The following is a 17,233-nucleotide window of genomic DNA, read 5'->3' on the forward strand; positions in this document are numbered from 1 at the left end:
GGTAGTGGGAATAATTCCAAGTTATTTGTGATAGCACATGAAGGTGTTTGGTTGTTGTCAAGTTTTGCAGTACAGTAATTGCAAAGGGGTCAGTAATTTTGTATTTGTTTTCTGCTATAAGGTAGAGAGCTAATTGGGACCATTTGGAATCTTCATTGTCTTCTATTTTGTATGTTATGTCTACAGTTTTTGCGCTACATTTATAAAAAGTACTTTGGTAACTCACACACATGGTTTGGTACTTCAACGGAGGTACTTTTAAACTTTAGTATTTATTTTTTGGATGTGTTTAATAGAAGGTTGCTATTTATACAGTAGTTGTTAGTTGTAAAACTAATGCATTTTGTAAGTGGCCTTCACTTCCAAAATATTTTCTCTGGATATGGTCTATTTAGTAGTTGTTTGACTGTACCATGTAGAAGATTGTTATTTAAATTGACTAGTCCAAAAGCAAGACTTTTAGCATAGTAGAGTTTATAGACCAGATTTCTATAGTTGCATGATGTGTTGGTATCATTTTGATATGATGGAAGGTGCTTTTGCAAATAGGTCCTGAAATGTAGGCTAATGAATGTCCTTGTAGTCCTGTGTATTTACGTACTGGGCAGGCATCCATATTTTGTAATAGTTTCATTTTGAATTTGTCTTTGCTTTTTACATACTGATTGAGGAAGTGGCGTTAAGATTTGAAAGATTTGTTGCCAATGTTACAGGTTGATGTCCATGCCATTTGTAGACTGGATGTTTTGATTTATTAAAATGGAGAGGTGATACTGAGTTTTCCTGGGATATTTTTGTGAGCAGAGTTTCTTGTTCCATAATGGTGTTATTACATTTTTCATACCCTCGTCCACTGCTATGTATGGTAATTGGGTTTGTTTGCTTTTGTTTATATGCTTCTTCATTAAATATGGTTCTGTGCTCGTGGTGCGACTCCATTCACCTCCACAGATGTTTAAGGAGCTATTTTTGTTGATATTCAGTTTATTGAGAAGTGTTTTTTGTAATTTAGTAGTTAGTTTTGTTAGTGGTTTCATTCTGTTTAAAAATAAAATAAAAAACTTCCTTTTGAGAAGGATTGCACTGCCTATGACAGCTTTTAGGATTACTTAGGTTTTAAGGGTTGTCCGTGATTTCTTTCCTATTTTTATAAGGTTCTGAAGGACTCTGTGGTGGAACATTTTTTGTAAAAAAAAATGTGCTATGGTTTGTTGTACTATATCAAGATTTATAGGTGCAGCATAAGCAGTAGTGGTAGTTGAAGTCTTTTTAATCACTTTTTGTTTTGTTTTACGTTTTGATAGAGGAGGGAAAGTTTCTGTACGGAAGCTTGTTTGTTTCACTTAATGACTTTATTAGCTGTTTTGTTTGAACTTTTTGTACAAAATCTGCTAGATATGGATGATTATTTTGGGAACTTTTGTTTTGACTTGCTCTAATTCTTTGTTGTTTTCTATTGAGTTGATTTTTAGTAGGCATTCGTTGGGGTTTGTTGGAGAAAAAAAGAAAGTGTGAGTTGGGCTGTTCTGCAGTGCATGCATGCTTTGTGCAAGAGTGTCTGAGTATGATGGTAAGGATGATTGTGGAGGTGTGTGATTGTGCAATGGGCAGCTATATCAAGTTAGAAAGATTATTCTTGTATTTATGTGTAACTATACTGGGCTTGATATGACAATATAAATTATGCAACTGGTAAGGGTAAGTGCTAATATTACATCTAATGGGAAAGGGTTAATACACTTCTTTATTCTACAATACTAAATTTCTGGTGTGTTTAAGTAACAGTTAGAACATTATGTTAGTATTGTACTTACTTTTTGTATAGAAAAAAGAGGGTTTCTTCGAAGTCGTTGTTCGTACTTCAGACGCTGCTGCATTTCAGGAGAGTGGTCTTCACTGCAATTGTAAAAGAAAGTAGTTAGTGAATATGTGTGTTTATAGCACTTTTGTTAATGTAGACATTGTTTTATTTTTGTTTTTGTAGTAGTAGTGTTCTCTTACAACTTAGCATAGCATGCATATGCCCTTTCCTTTGTCTATGTGCATCCTGTATATTTTATTTAAAATCTGTTAGTTGAATATGTTTTACAAATTAGTAAAATAGTACACGTATAAAGCTCACTTGTTTTTTTAATGTTATATTATTGGATGGTAAGAGGTAGAAGAAATAATTATATGCATTTTTTGCTATTTTTACAGCGTTAATGGCAGAGATTGTAGAGAAAAGCATGCAATGTATGCATTTGTGAAGGTGTGGGAAATAAAGGAGTCTGATTTCATATAGAGGCAGAGGTGTTGTTTGAGCTGAGAGCCTTTGTAATGATATTGGGCCTCATTAGGACCCTGGCGGCCACGTAATGAACAGTGCCGGTAAGGGACCGGCACCGTTCATTAAGGGCCATCCTATTGCCAGGACTGCTGTGGGTCCCGCCAAGGGACGCCTGGTCAGACCAGGCATCCTTAGGGGGATCCGCTAGCAGTCCAGGATGCTAACTACGGACCTGTCATTAACGACCCTGTTGTTAGCATCCTCCTCATTTCCATTGAGCCCTATAGGGGCTCAAATGGGAATGGGAATGTACCGAGTCCGGGTCCCGCGAAAGTGAATTACCGGGCCCTCCAAGGTGGGAATGGCCTGGTAAGTCCCCTTTTGCGGGACCCGGACCTGGTACCCAGTTTGGACGTAGCTATGCCGCTAAAAATGGCATGGTTACCTCCAAACTCGTAATTGTGGAAATCGATATAATATTGTGACCCCAATCGCATCGTTTAAATGTATGTTGGCCTACGCCAAGCTGTCTAAAGAATATTATGTACATAGGTTCCGCGGCAAGGTCTTGACCTTAATGTATCGTGAAAGCTGCCATCTTGGATTTAGCCGCCATTTTAGGTACTCTTGCCGTGTGAAAGTCACCTCGAATCACAAAATGGAGGCCGAATGACATTTCGAGTAAGACTTTGGCTATGGTGACCTCCGCACACGTGAATGAATAATATGTCCGCAGGCTACCTGTTAGGGTCATGAACTAAGACCCTGTCCTCTGTTTAACCTAGGTGTAAATATGTAACTGTATCAGCGGAACCGATCTAATATATGGAAATTGCATGTTCGACCTGGCTACGAACCCTAGCCGTTGTTCCAAGAATGGTTAACTTGCAAGAGGGCTGGCCATTGCAGCACAAAATGTATAAAAGCCCGAGCATCCCGATGATCGGTCTCTCCCACTTTCAGTGCGAACCTAACGTTGAAGGTTTGCGTGTTAGTCAGAGGGCCGAATAGCTATTCGCATGTCAATTGACTTTGGTAACTTTGTAACTTTGAAATAAAGCGCTTTGTATGTCCTTTGTAACCTGTGTTGGTGTGTTTCCTTTTGGGCTTCCCGGCCTCATATCAATTTCTCTGTTTCCACAGTTGGCGCCCGAATAGGGACCCTCAAGATTGATGCCGGATCATTGAAGGTTGACGCAGACTATCGAATTGGGATCGGACGGTGTGATTCTGCGGGCCCGACCGATCGAGACGCGATACCTCGGCAGCGCTGCACGATCCGATCCTTGGGCGATAGTCGTGCGGTCTGACACGGCATCTTGACGAGGGTCCAATTCCGAGGCGGGCAGATTTGCCGAAACCACCGAACGCAGGTAAAATTCGTTAGTTGAAGTCCTTTGTAAACCGTACGGTCCTCCTTAGGTTTGGTCAGGTGTAGTCGTGACCCGGCTCTTAATTTAACCCTGACAATTTGAATTTGGCGTATTGTATCTGCAGACACAATTATTGGACCAGGTAACACCAATTCTTTGAGAAATGCCTGGGAAATTGTCTAGCTGTTTTAGGGCTCTATTCCGCAGCGATCGACAATCTTTGGAATTTAGCCGTCCGGCACCACAGGAGGGGTCGCCGGCGTGTACTATGCACTGTAAGTATGGCATTGGTAGTATTGTATTTAATGACATTTGGCACAGACAGACCAGAAATGCCTCCGAATTTCAGTGGCCAATCAATGGTAGTTTTGAGATCCCCTGTATCGAATACTTAGAGTCGATCTTGCTTAAGAAAAAGGCTAGGCCAGCAGCCTTTGATGTGTTACAAAACTGGAAAAAGGAAGCATTACAGCAGCTTAAAAGTAGGGATAAACATGCACGACGTCATAAAACGAATGCCGAAAAGGCATTGTTATATGACAAGGAAAAACGATTAGATGAAACCCAGAAAATGGACAGAGCTTTCTCGCTCGGAGTCCAGAAAATTTACCCCTCTAAAGATTTCCATGTTTCCGAGGAGTTTATTGAGAAAATATTAAACGAACGGAGGCCTGATTCTTCAGCGCCACCTCCGTATGCTCCCGTTGTGGGCGCTCTTCCCATTCCTGCTATTGTTCCTATCGCTATTCCTACTCCTCCTACACAGCCTACTACCCCTAGTTCTTTAGTTGTCGCTCCTCCGTCTATTTCGTCTGTTACATTACCTCTTTCCCCTGCACCCATGTTAGGTTCACCTACACTTTCGATTTCGGGGAGTCCTGTGTTCATTAAATCAGATCCCGGTGCAGGGTCGAGAATAGTGACTCGTAGTACTGTTCCTGCAGGCAGGAAACAGGAACTATTTGCTTGGGCTAAACATTGCATGGAAAAAGGTGATCAAACTGATGTATTTTCAACATTATCTAATTTGCACGATTTTCCCGAGAAAAACGTTTTTATTGAAGGACTGGGGATTCATTTATGTGTAATGTGGGGTAGATTGCAGACTTCGGATCTCCCACAAGGGGTGAGAGATCTGAATGCCTTGGCACTCTCGAGGGATACAGAGCAGGAAGTATATGGGCATGTCGATAAGTTGTTTGAGTTAAGAAGGGATTTTGAAAGGTTACAAAACGAGGATGATGAGGACGATAGGATATATGTGCAGAAACGGTTCCTTTCGTGCCGAAGATCAGCACCTGAGGAAGTACGGATTTGTACCAGAGATGCGATTCGGTGGATCTCGGATTCATCGATACCGCCAGATGAGGTATATGACACATATAGTCAATATACGGTAGAGATGCAAAGGAAGGTGATCCAAGTGATGGTACAGCATTTACAGGAGGAATGTATAAGGAAAAAGGTTGGTTGCCCCACAGAGTTATTAGGTATTTGTAAAAGAGCTTTTTCGCCCGACACTTCTACAGCTGCTTTAGCGCTCGATTTGGCCTTATTACTTAGTAAGCGGTCGGAGGTCCCTATATCTCAGTTGCCTATGAGAGAGGTCCCTCCGACCCTTGTCCCAAAAGTAGAAATCCCCGCCAACGCGGCGGCTGGTACTCCCGCGGTGGATATCCCTGCACATTACGTATCACAGTTTGTTCACGTCCCGTTCTCTCGACAGGAAGTGAACACGATTAGACAATCAGTCCCTGACATCAGGAAGAACCCGACAGGGTTTTACAAAGAAATAGAATCCGTTTTGCAGTCTTCTGTGTTCACCTTAAGTGACATGGATTTATTGTTTCCAGTGCTTTTACCTGTTGATGTATGGAAACAGGTACGAACAATAGATGATGTGCCGGGGTTAGGGGATACATGGGTAAATTTGACTAGAATAGATCGGGAACGACCAGCTGGTGAGAAACCACCCCAGGTAATACTCACTTTACCCGATAGAATAGTTGCCAAATTAAAAACTATAATCCCAGAAAAAAGGATTATTTGGGACAAGCTTACGGCCTGCGTCCAAGGGAAAACTGAAGGTATTACTGAATTCTTTAATAGATTCGAACAGGTGTTCTCCGACTTCAGTGGACAGGATTTAGTCGGGGAAGATATTGTTTGTGGACAAATTTGTGCGTGGATTGTTGCCCGACATCCAGTCACAAATTATGTCCTCAGAGAGCGCTTGGCAGGCAAAATCTCAGTCAGAGGTTTTGCATATGGCTCAGTATTATGAGAATCGGGTTAATAACGAAAAAGAGAAAATCGAAAAAAGAAGGGGTGACCTAAAGACTAAGGTATTGTTGCAGCAAATTGTCAGGCACCCCAGAGGAGGTACGACACAAACTAGAGGTCAGTACATTCCAAGAGGAAATACTCCTCTAAATTCTATAAATATTAATCAGTGTGCTTATTGCCGCCAGGAAGGTCACTGGCGAGCACAGTGCCCTGCCCTCCGTCAGAGGTCAGGAGGCACATTCGGAGGTATGGGTAGGCGACCACGGGGCCGCCCTGGAGCAGGGGGCCCTGATAGGGGTCAGCTTTTACAAGATCCACAGCAACCTTTTTCACAGGAAAATCAGACTCCGAGTATGGACTCGAGAAATATATTTGATCACCCTTCCGAGCCTATCTTTCTGAGGAACTTCCCTTTGATGAAGTTCTGCCTTATTAGGATTGCCCGAAGCAGCGTTTGGAACCTTTACCTATTCCCGTTATTCAGAAGGGCCCCTATGTTGAATTATTGGTGGGGAATAGGAAACATCAGTTCTTGATCGACACTGGAGCACAGAAGTGCTCCATCGACCATTCCCGGGTTCCAAACATCCCCCTGTCAGGGCAAACGAATGTTTCTATAGGGTTCTCTGGTATACCAACTGTTTGTCCGGTTTCTGCACCGGTACCCGTTTCTTTGGGCCCTTTTACAGACCAGTGCCCTTTTCTTCTTACTTCAAACTGTGGAGAAAATTTGCTGGGGTTGAATTTTTTGAAGAAATTGAACGCAGTGATTCATTGTTCCCCTGACGGAATAAGATTAACAGTTTCACCACAGCAACCCTTTAACTCCCAATACTTGACCCGACCTCTACCTCCCGAATTTGACATTTTCCCAGAATGTTTGTGGGCAATAGACGACAATGATGTCGGGATATTGCACATCGACCCTGTTAAGATAGTATTGAAACATGGGGTTAAGCTACCGCGCATTCCGCAATATAAAATTTCAGTTGAGGGTGAGCGCGCTCTGAAATGCATTGTCTCCGATTTTGTACATCGTGGAGTGATCGAAGAGATTACAGGTAGCTTATGTAATAGTCCGATCTTGCCGGTATATAAGAAAGGCGACAATGCAATTCCGTACCGGTTTATAATAGATCTTCGTGCTATTAACCGGGTAGTGGCCCCACAATTTCCAATCGTGCCTGATGTAACAACAATCTTAACAATGATCCCTGCTACGGCTACACACTTTAGTGTCGTAGATTTGAAAAACGCCTTCTTTAGTATTCCGATACACAAGGAGAGCAGGTATTTGTTCACGTTCACCTTGGGGGGACGCTCATTTACATTCACAAGGGCACCTCAAGGGTATACTGAAAGTCCTAGTATCTATAGTAGAGCCTTAAAAGAGCAGCTTGACACCCTTGAACTGCCACCTACTTGCACGCTGCTTCAATATGTAGACGATTTGCTCCTAGCTGCAGACTCTGAGAAAGCTTGTAAAGAAGGCACTATATTGTTGCTTGTTCATTTAGCTGAACATGGTCACAAAGCTTCACTTAAGAAATTTCAATATTGTTGCCAGGAGGTTGCCTATTTAGGCTACCTCCTGTCAAAGGAGGGGAGAAGATTGACACCTGAACGAATAAAACACATTTCTGGCATGTCTGTCCCAAAAACACAGAAGGAAGTCAGAGCCCTGATAGGGATGGCGTCCTACTGTAGACTGTGGATCCCGAACTTTGCCCTAGTGGTAAAACCGATGTTGGCTTTGACGAAGAAGGGCATTTCTCTGCCACTGCCATGGGAATCGGAACATCAACGATCATTTGAGCTTCTCAAAGCCGCGCTGTGTTCAGCACCGGTTCTGGGTACACCAAATTACGATAAGGCCTTTGTGTTGTTTGTGCATGAATGTAATGGATGTGTTTTGTCTGTGTTAACGCAGGAACATGGAGGGAAGAATAGGCCGTGCGGCTATTATTCCTCCGCCCTCGATCCTGTTGCATGCGCTTTGCCGCGATGTCTGCGCGCTGTTGCTGCTGCTGCTGCGTCTGTAAAACAGAGTGAGGGGATGGTCCTAGGCCACGATTTGATTCTGATGGTACCTCACTCTGTTGATATTCTATTGAATAAAACTCAAACACAACACCTTACTTCTGCCCGGTTGACCAGGTATGAATTAGTTCTATTTGCTCCTCATATCCAAATTAAAAGGTGTTGTGTTCTCAATCCGGCTGAACTTTTGCCTCTCCCGCAAACTTCTGCTTGCGGCGATGATGGATCACATGACTGCCTGTATGCCACCGAACAAGAAACAAAGGGCAGAATAGACCTTTCAGATACTCCTTTGGAGAATGCGGAAGGGGAGCTGTTTTGTGATGGCTCCTGTTTTAAACTTCCGAATGGCACATCTACAGCTGCTTATGCAGTTACTACTTTGAATAAGATTGTAGAAACTAAAAGGATTCCGCATAACTCCGCGCAGGCCGCAGAGATTATAGCGTTGACCCGTGCTTGTGAGCTCTCCCAAGGGCATAGAGTTAATATTTATACGGATAGTCAGTACGCCTTTGGGGTGGCTCACAACTTCGGAAAACTGTGGTCGGAAAGAGGGTTTCTGACCTCACATGGGACCAAGATTCAGCATGGCCCCTTAATAGTACAACTACTCTCAGCACTCTCACTCCCTGAACAACTAGCGATCATGAAATGTGCAGCACATCGGAAGGTCATAGACGATGTGGGCAAGGGAAATGCTTTTGCAGATTCGATAGCTAGACAAACAGCCACAGACCTTAGCACAGACATGTATACCTCGAGGGAAGTGAGAGATGGTTGTATAATAGATGAAGGCATTGGGTCTGTGCGAGATATTCAGACTGATGCCTCTGTTGAAGAATCTAGGAAATGGGCTGAAGGTATGGGGAAATTGGATGACGAAGGGTGTTGGGTGGACACATCTGACGGGAAATGGTTGCTTCCTGATTCTTATGTATTAGCAATGGTCACAATGGCACACGGTCCAACACATGTGTGTGCCGAGCAAATTGCGAAGATATTACAGCAGGTTTGGGTGAATGACAAAATTTTGGAAACTGCAAAAAGATATGTTAGAAATTGTATGATTTGCCTGCAACACAATGTGGGTAAAGGGACAGTGACTCCAAGGGGAAGTTTCGGGCCCCCCTCTGTCCCCTTTGAAACCATTCACCTTGATTTCATTGAAATGGAACGTTGTAATAACTTGAAATATGTTCTTGTTATCATTTGTGCTTTTAGCAAATGGGTCGAGGCTTTCCCTGTCAAAGATGCTACCGCCATGACTACCGCAAAGATCTTGGTGAAAGAATATTTTCCTCGATTTGGGCTCCCGAGGATAATCTGGTCGGATAATGGCCCACATTTCATCGCAGCTGTAATAATGCAAATATGTGTTGCCTTAGGGATTGAGAAACGTTTTCATTCAGCTAGGCACCCTCAAAGTGCGGGGTTGGTAGAAAGACACAACGGTATTTTGAAAAACAAACTTGCAAAAACATGTGCCGACACTAAATTAAAATGGCCAGATGCTTTACCCATTGTATTGTTAGCTATGCGCACCACACCCCAGACTAGAACTGGGCTTTCTCCATTCGAGGTAGTAATGGGAAGGCCTGCTAATATTTGGGGTCTCCCTAAACCTAAAGCCCTGAGGGATGTGGAGAATGTATTGCTCGTAGACTATTGTAATCAATTGACTAAAAACCTGTATTTCATTTATCACCAGGTGAATGCCGCCTTACCTGTACGGTTTACGGGCCCAGGACACGATATATTGCCCGGCAGCTGGATCCTGGTAAAGGCCTACGAAAGGTCTTCCTGTCTCGCGCCTCGCTGGCGGGGACCCTACCAGGTTTTATTGGTCACCAGGACGGCAGTGCGGGTGGCAGGAAAGAAGAACTGGGTACATGCAACGCATGTGAAGAAGATCCCTCACCCGACGCCACACGTTACAGAAGAAACAGAACCCCTTGCTGATGCTACGATCTCTGATCTCGGAGTAGCAGGCAGCGCTGTGAGTGCGTCGGAGAAGTTCTCTGAGCCCGAGGAGCTCGGGGAGCCGTCCATCTCGTCTCCACACTCTCTTGATCGATCACTTCCGGAAACTCTTGTTTCAAGTTCTGCGACTTCCATCGCCACCGACGTGACGCTCCCCTCAGGGAGCGACGATACTTTGCTTTTGGATTCAGCAAACTTGGGTACCATCAGGTACAACCTTCGACCACGCGCCGCACGAGTATAGTACATCTGAAAGGAAGAAGGAGTGATCGAAATACTATTGTCCTTCCTTTTTTTGGAACAAAGGAAAACGAGGGTTCTGTTGGCTAGGGTTGGGAAGGACTAAGAAGTCGCGCGGCCGAAGTGCCGCCAGCAACGAACATTGGGGCCGACGATCGGGATAACCATGATGCCTGCCGCCTCCACCGCTGCTCCTCGTATCGAACTATTAGACAAGGGGGTGACCGAATCGAACAATGGACAATGTGCCTGGGCCCTGAAAACGTACTGTTGTGTTCTTGTTTTGATTATTGTTAGTTTTGCAACCGCTGCCGTGGGACTTTGGTACTTTGAAGAAATGTATCCTTTGAAGCCTCTGTTACCGACCAAAATTGTACCAACTGTTTTGACTCCCTCTGTACACCTTCATACTCTGTCCCCTAGGGACTCTCGGCATAGGCAGAAATATCATAATAACACTTTGATGATAGAAATGAATGCTACGCATGCTATTCTTAATAGGAGTAATTGTTGGATTTGCACTCACTTACCACAACATGGGAACAAGGGACTGGGATGGTATATACATCCCCTACCTCTAACGACTTCCTGCTATGCCTCTCTTAGAGCACTCTTCTTTGGCCGGTGGAATGATAGCATCTCAGGGAACTTCGATGGCACTAATTTGAATGAATTTGAAAAACGTGAATTGACTCCCCTGGGATGCTCGCTTTTCGCAAATAGGAGTAGACCTAATATCTCTTCTATTAGGCCGTCTGATAAACTTTCTTTTCCTTTTCAAAATCTAGTTTCTTTTAAGATGGCTCCGATAGGCAATAAGGATGCCATGCCTCCTTCTTATTCTGTAAATCACAATCCTGATTCTGTCCCTTTCTGTGTACAAAGAAATGGCACTAGGCCAATGGGAGATTTTGAGCCTTGTGTAAATATTGTAAATTTGACTGGGGAAAATAAGCCTTTGTATGTAGGGGGACCCGTTTATTTTGTTTGTGGTAGTTTAGCTTTTCCCTGGTTGCCCAAGGATTGGCAGGGGACTTGTTATTTAGGGATATTGTTACCAGGTGTGTTTATAGCCAGTACCTTAGAGGTATCTAAGGCTCGCCCGCGACGGGATAATGATGGAGATACCCCTGGACAAGTATTCGGGGATATAGCCAAATCAGTAGTCCCCTTCTGGGGACAAATAGCAAATTCAGAAAACATTAGGGGATTAGCGAGGGTATTGGAGAAAACTATCAACCGGACCACGGACATACTTTACAATATGACCTTAGAGCAAAAGGCGATAAGATTGGTAGCACTTCAAAATCGAATGGCATTAGATGTCATTTTAGCTGAACGAGGTGGAGTATGTAAATTAGTGGGGTCCGCTTGCTGTGTTTTCGTACCAGATTCTTCATCAACAATATTTAAAGCAATTCAGAATTTACACACTCTTAGTTCTGAAGTCCATATCCCTGTAGGAGACTGGAGCCTTAGTACTTGGTTTTGGGATTCTCTACGATCTTGGGGGTGGAAGGTGCTTTCTGTTATTTTAGGTATTTTAGGGACTCTGTTATTTCTTTCCTGCTGTTTTCAATGCCTCCCGAGTATATGCGGAATGATAGGGGGATGTTGTGCCCAGGTTATGAGCGCAATAGGGCGTAGAATATATACCCCGAAGACAGCATCTAAAGAATTCATGTTGCAAGAAGTTCTTATGAACAACTTTATGGCCATTGACATTTCAGACAATGATGCGGAACCTATGAATGATAATGCCTTCAAGTATTTTCAAGAGTATTAGGAAATAATGTTTTAGCACTTGGCATAGGCCAAAAGGAGGGTCTGTGGAAATCGATATAATATTGTGACCCCAATCGCATCGTTTAAATGTATGTTGGCCTACGCCAAGCTGTCTAAAGAATATTATGTACATAGGTTCCGCGGCAAGGTCTTGACCTTAATGTATCGTGAAAGCTGCCATCTTGGATTTAGCCGCCATTTTAGGTACTGTTGCCGTGTGAAAGTCACCTCGAATCACAAAATGGAGGCCGAATGACATTTCGAGTAAGACTTCGGCTATGGTGACCTCCGCACACGTGAATGAATAATATGTCCGCAGGCTACCTGTTAGGGTCATGAACTAAGACCCTGTCCTCTGTTTAACCTAGGTGTAAATGTGTAACTGTATCAGCGGAACCGATCTAATATATGGAAATTGCATGTTCGACCTGGCTACGAACCCTAGCCGTTGTTCCAAGAATGGTTAACTTGCAAGAGGGCTGGCCATTGCAGCACAAAATGTATAAAAGCCCGAGCATCTCGATGATCGGTCTCTCCCACTTTCAGTGCGAACCTAACGTTGAAGGTTCGCGTGTTAGTCAGAGGGCCGAATAGCTATTCGCATGTCAATTGACTTTGGTAACTTTGTAACTTTGAAATAAAGCGCTTTGTATGTCCTTTGTAACCTGTGTTGGTGTGTTTCCTTTTGGGCTTCCCGGCCTCATATCAATTTCTCTGTTTCCACAGTAATGAGGCCCATTGTGATTGTACATTGTGGAGGGGACAGTTTGGTGTTTCTTACTCAAGTGTTTTTTGCAGGTTGCCCTGAAGGATTTCTTTAAAAGCCTAATGCAACTGTTTCATGATGCTAAGATTATTTTTGCTGAAATAAATCAGAGGCAAACATGGAGATGTCAACAAACTTTTTCAGTCCACAAATTGAAGAATCAAGGCAATAATGCTGTATCTGGTTGTTATCAGTTATCAATTTATTTATAAAGTGTGATATATATATTGTTTACATTTTCAAATAAACCTTTTAATTTGCAAAACAAACCTACTTCTTGGCTCAGTGGGGTCAGGGGGATTGTAAGAGGGGAGTGTTATACAAGGGTTGTCATCCAGAGTACTGAACTGGACATAAAAATACATCAATAAGGGTTTTCCTTAGCATCCCAGACTAGGCATTGACTTAGCTGTAGTGTTGATTGAATATCGCTTACAAAAGTGGGGGCTCGGAGCCGGGATATTCTGGGTTAGACTTACCACTTGTGCAGATTAATACAGTGTGCCAACTGACCAGATACACATATCCGGTTAGATCACCACGTTGTTTTACACTGTGAAAGCATCCCTCAAAGGAACGCTCTAAGGAAACGGTCTGTTTTGCAAAATAAAATACAAACTTCTGTAAGTCAGGAAGGAACTCAAATTCCAGAATGACGACCTTGGTAGATATGAAAATAGCCAGAGAGCACTTCTTACATAAGCTATTTTTGAGAGGTGAGTGGACTCATCAGGACCAAACGGTCTGGTTGCAGGCAATCGCGCAACAGGTCACTGAAACAGGGTCAGATATATGGGGAGATCAGGGTCCCCTACAACCGACTTCCTACTCCCTATCCTTTTTCCGTAATCGCAAAACACGCACTCGCGAAATTTACCGCGATTTGCGATTTGGCCCGATTTCTTCATCCGTAGAAATCAGCAGCTTTTTGCTTCTCTTTGTTAAAATCTGTTTGCAACCTGGTAATAACTCATAGGGCATTGCTAAAGTGAGCCTGAACTAATCCCAACAAGCATCTCTCACTCACCCTGAACCTCTAGAGGGAATTAAAAGCAATTTTAGCACCTTTTCACTTCCTTGCAAACCACATTAAAGTAATTTGCCTGTGTTTAAAACTCATCCCTGTTTTCTCTAAGCTTGCTGGGGGAACTGGAACTGTGTATTGCATTATAAAGTGTGATTTGTGGGATTCTTGAAGACTGTGTGCTCTCCTTCCATTTCTTGCATTGCATAGGGGGGGGAGTGAATTGTCAAAAGAAAAAGTGATCATATTACCTTTTGCTAAAATCATAGCAAGTTATTTCTGTACTGCATTTTATTCCACCTTGCAATACCTTGAAACCATCAAGCATTTTCAGCTACCTCATCCTCTACACTACTCCTACGTAACCAAATCAGTGTACCCCTATAACATTATCCATTGTTGATCACGGTCATATTCTGAAGTGTGATATCAGTTATCAATTTATTTATAAAGTGTGATATATATATATTGTTTAAATTTTCAAATAAACCTTTTAATTTGCAAAACAAACCTACTTCTTGGCTCAGTGGGGTCAGGGGGATTCTAAGAGGGGGGTGTTATACAAGGGTTGTCATCCAGAGTACTGAACTGGACATAAAAATACATCAATAAGGGTTTTCCTCAGCATCCCAGTCTAGGCATTGACTTAGCTGTAGTGTTGATTGAATATTGCTTACAAAAGTGGGGGCTCGGAGCCGGGATATTCAGGGTTAGATTTACCACTTGTGCAGATTAATACAGTGTGCCAACTGACCAGATACACATATCCGGTTAGATCACCACGCTGTTTTACACTGTGAAAGCATCCCTCAAAGGAACGCTCTAAGGAAACGGTCTGTTTTGCAAAATAAAATACAAACTTCTGTAAGTCAGGAAGGAACTCAAATTCCAGAATGACGACCTTAGTAGATATGAAAATAGCCAGAGAGCACTTCTTACATAAGCTATTTGTGAGAGGTGAGTGGACTCATCAGGACCAAACGGTCTGGTTGCAGGCAATCGCGCAACAGGTCACTGAAACAGGGTCAGATACATGGGGAGATCAGGGTCCCCTACATGTGGCCCTGAGTGAACTATATATGGCCCCTAAAGCCAAAGATGAACATAATAAGATTGCCAGGATAGCGGCATATTTGTATCTATATATGGGAGCCATGCAGGACAAATGTGCTGAAGGCCAAGATCTGGCAAATAGGCAACAGATGGCGTTAGAAAAGGCCCAATCTGACCTGGTCTCTTCTGAGCAGAGGCTGCAGAGGAGCCAGGAGTCAGAAAATGATAGTAAGCAGTATATCATTAAAATAAAAGAGGACATGGATATACTGCAACAGGAAAAGACAGACCAGGATACCAGAATTCTGGCTTTGCAGAAGGAGCACCAAGACAGTTTGGACTCCTTACTGCAGAGCCAGAAAAAGCTGGAGCAACAGACCAATTTCAAGAGGGCATGCACAGAGCAGGTAGCCATCCTGCAAATCCAACTAGACAGAGAGAAAGAGGAAAGCAATACATTGATTTTGAAAGACCTGGATACCCAGGCAGAGTTTGATGAAGAAGCCAGAAAGATGGTGCCTTTCAAAGGCAGAGGGGCGACCTTGCGTCACAAATGCAGGCTCTTGGTCAGGAAAGGGATACCTTAGGCCAGGAAGTCTGCCATTTAAAAAGAAAAATTGAAGAAAATCACTTGGCCCTCCAGGGGCTGGGTGACCTCCAAAAAGAGCATCAGGGCTTGCTAGATCACACCAGGAGGGTGGAGGAGGCTCTGGCAAGAAAGGAGCAGGTCAGTAGGGATGGGACAGTGGAGGTAACCCTCCTGCAGCAGAGACTGGCCCAGTACTCCAGGACCAATCAGGAGGCACAGAGAGAAAATGACGCTCTCTGCCAGCGCAATTATAGACTCCAGCAACAGGTAGCGATGCAGGAGAGACTAATAGAGTCTAGTAAGGCCTTAACTGAGGAACTGAAAGCGCAGGCTCTTGCATTGCAACAGGAAGCAGGGGCGGATAGAGATGAGGTTCGCTGGGAAAGAGAAACTCCTGAGCATAACCTCAGGAGCCCTGGTAACAGAGGCCTTCATCTCTCTCCAGTCCCTGGACTCTGCCACCCCCATGTCCCCTCGCGCACATGAGCCCAGGGCCACGGGGATGGCAGATTACTATCCAGCTAGAAGTATGAGGCTCATAGGCCAGTACCTCCCAGGAATGGATGGGCGGGTATCCGGGTATGGGCACCCAAGCACAGTGCAATTTAGTGGGGAACCCCAGGAGAGTAGGCCCATTAAGGGCATCCTGAAAACCTCTGCCCAGTTAGGTCAGTGGGGGGGTACCCATCAAATTCTGGCAGCAAGGAGGGATCTGAAGACTCCTCTGAGCATTACAGGACACAGGAGACCAGGTCCCAACATTTGCCAGCCATTCCCAGGCTCGCAGAATCCGGGAAAACCTGGAAGATCAGACGGGCACCTCTGGGAGCAGTGCTTCTGAGTCAGAGGATGAATGGACCAGGGTTACCCGAACCAAAAAGGCCACTAAGGCAAAAAGGGCCTTGCTTAAGGACCCATTGAAACAAATAAAGGCAATAAGGAGTGTCATCACGCCTTATCATAAAAAAGCAAAGTATTCTGTTTGGGAACAGCGTGCTTTTGCGCAGACCACCAGACCACCAGAAGGGTGCGCACGGATAGCAGAGAATTTACCAGTACGTTTTTCCATGCCTTACCCAAATACATAATGACCCAGCTTGTGAGAGATTTTCATGAGAAAAGATCTTTAGACTGGGTCATTGAACAGGCTACCCGGATTTATGAGCTGCAGAAGCCCATCGAAAATAAAAATAATGCGCCGAAAAACCCCAGAACCAACAGCACCCCTGCTGCTGCCAAGGTGGCAGAGGTAAAGGTTGCCCCCGTTTTAGATTTGGAGATGGGGGGCCTAGAAACCTGCCTGCACCAAATAATTCACAGCCCAGAAGTCCCTCGGGCCAGTCACACACAGGGAGTCGAGGAGGTAGTCCCACAAATGGGGTACCCGTCTCCCCTGACTATGTAAGTCCCTGCTACAAGGGAAACAGACCAATCCTGGGTTATGTGTGGACTCCTCCAGCCCAAGGGGGGGGGGGGATCCAGCCAAGCACCTGACCCGGGGAACTTCCCTCCCAACTTCCCACAGGAGGGCAGAAATTCTCCAAATCCTGGGCAGAACTTTTTCCCCAGGTATCCACCCAACTTCCAGCCCCAAAATCATCCATCCTTCTTTCCCCAATTCCCTGAGCCCAGACAACCTAATCCGGGAGAGGGGAGGCCAAGGGTGGCGGGGTACCCAAATCTTCCCAATCCGGGGTATTACCAGAGAAGGGATAGCTACCCTTCCCGGGATCAGCCCAGGGGAGAAAATAGAGCCCCGAATCAGCCTGAGCGGGTTTCACAACTTGAGCGCCAGGTCCAAAACATGGCACGGGATCTGGGTCAC

This window comes from Ambystoma mexicanum, chromosome 2q (genome assembly GCF_040938575.1).
Source record: "Ambystoma mexicanum isolate Mex_15411 chromosome 2q, UKY_AmexF1_1, whole genome shotgun sequence".
Classification (NCBI taxonomy): Eukaryota; Metazoa; Chordata; class Amphibia; order Caudata; family Ambystomatidae; genus Ambystoma; species Ambystoma mexicanum.